The sequence below is a fragment of the Alligator sinensis genome, unplaced genomic scaffold (assembly GCF_000455745.1).
Source record: "Alligator sinensis unplaced genomic scaffold, ASM45574v1 scaffold297_1, whole genome shotgun sequence".
Taxonomy (NCBI): Eukaryota; Metazoa; Chordata; order Crocodylia; family Alligatoridae; genus Alligator; species Alligator sinensis.
Genome location: NW_005841848.1, coordinates 155,906 through 157,890, shown reverse-complemented (window position 1 = coordinate 157,890; position 1,985 = coordinate 155,906). Strand labels below are relative to the sequence as shown.

Here is a 1,985-nt window from a genome sequence, read left to right as displayed (position 1 = left end):
CCTTTAGCCTTTTTCTAGCACTTTCTGGCTAAGTACAGACATTCAGGAGGTTAAATCAGTTCAAAATAGCCCCCCGATTTAAACTTAGCTCCTCTTGGTGCCAACTTTACACTTACAGACCTGGTCTCAGTGACAGGCAATCAGTCTAAACCTGAAACTGAACAGAAGTTCCATGTACACAACAGGTCTAAAAATTGCAGAACCCAGTTTAAGATAAATCTTGATCTATGTAGTATCAGACTCGTTTGATTTAGGTCAAACTAGTGCAGGGAACTTCTGTCCTCTTCCTCTGTGTAGCCCCAGAGCTGGGAAAACCCAGCCACTGGCCCCAGTCCTCGGGCTTCTCTTTTTATTCCTCTCTTCCCCGACACTGATCAATTTCCAACCCCCACCCCCGGCACCTTACTCCCCCACAGCCTGTGCTCTCAACCCCCATCCCACAAGCTGCTCTGCATGCAGCCACTTTTATCAGCATTTGCTGCTGCCAGAGCCAAACAAGTAAGTCTTGGTGGTTGGAGGGATGGGGGTGTAAGTTTGCTGGGGGGGAACCGCACCCCACCCCACCCACAGGTTATGCCTGTTCCCCTACCTCTTGTGGGTGATACCTGCTCCTCCCACTCCACCCATGTGTTGCACCTTCCCCTCATCCCCCAGTGAACCCCCAATCCCCTCCAGCCTGCTGGACTTCCAACCTCTTAGCTAGCCAGGATGGCTTACCTGATATTGGGCAGCCATTCTGAATTGATTTAACCTCCTCCTAACACCCTCAAATATCTGTACTTAGCCTTTATGTTCCTAGTGCTATACAAACTAATATTAAGGTGGGTAACTATTATTATCCTCATTTAGGATAATACTGTAATAGCTAGGAAAGACTGAGTGACTTGAGGTTTTGAAGTGGGGTTAAAACTGAGGGGTCTCTTTTTCCCAATACTGTACTTTGATGACTCCTGTCTCTGACTTACTTTATGAAATTAGCTATTAAAATCTGGGTTGATGTCTCCATTAGATTAGCAACATTTAAGGCAGGTCCAGCCCTGCACATGAAATTTTGACAGCATCCTATTACACCGGTAGAAGTCATGTGCTGATCAGTGGGTTTGTTTTCAGTACCTTCTAGGCTATGTGACCTCACCTCTGATTTTTATTTTGTTTACTTTGTTGCAAAATTATTGCATCTACTTAAAGGTCAGCCAAAGTAAAATGAGATTTTGCTGGAGGTCAGATGTAAACAAATGTTTGATGTTGCCCTGTAATTTTTCTTAGATCTTTTGCAGAGATGGGTTGCTGTGTGCCAGTATTCATAAAAGAAATGTATATTTTAGAAGCTGTATTGCATTGGGCATAAATCATTTCAATGTGCCTGCAAACCTGGATTAATGGGTATCATGTTTGGGAGAACTAAAAATGTGGTTATTGTGTACATACTGAGTTAAGTTGTGTAAATACATTCATATACTGTGCATATTGTAATGTTTTGTTCAATGCCTTCTGTCACAGGGCACTAAGGTGTGCCTGCTCCTTCAAGAGGAGAGTCAGCTTAGCTATGGAGCCCTGAGAGCTAGGCACAGCTCCACAGCTGCAGGTTGCCTTGGCAGTAAGCTAATCATAGTATTAGCTGGCACCTGCGCCCGGTCAGCTGACCAGAAGGAAACAGGACCCTGGGCATATATAAGCCCCAGGGCTGGGGCTGGCAGGAGGGCAGTTCTCTGTCAGCAGCCAGGGGGAAGGAGCTCTTGCAGAAATGCTACTCAGAGACACTTGGTTGCCTATTCTGCTGCTGGTAAGACTAAAGGGCTCTAGGAGCTCTTAAACTATCTGGAGCTAGGAAGCACACATTGTTGAGGGAGAAGCTTGCCTCCTTAAAGGGGCAGGGTGTGACCTCCAATGTTATTGCTGTTGTTATGTTATAGCCCAGGGGCTTGTATTTATTCATAGATGTTAGGGTCGGAAGGGACCTCAATAGATCATCGAATCCGACCCCC

General features: G+C 45.7%; 1 long non-coding RNA gene across 1 annotated transcript in view; it reads left to right on the top strand.

Moving 5' to 3' along the window:
• The first annotated feature begins 1,707 nt into the window (after window positions 1-1,707).
• LOC102381771 overlaps window positions 1,708-1,985 on the top strand; it is a 3,785-nt gene continuing 3,507 nt past the window's right edge. The window contains exon 1 of the long non-coding RNA XR_322915.1: window positions 1,708-1,783. This is a non-coding gene — a long non-coding RNA (uncharacterized LOC102381771). The remainder of the gene's footprint in view (window positions 1,784-1,985) is intronic.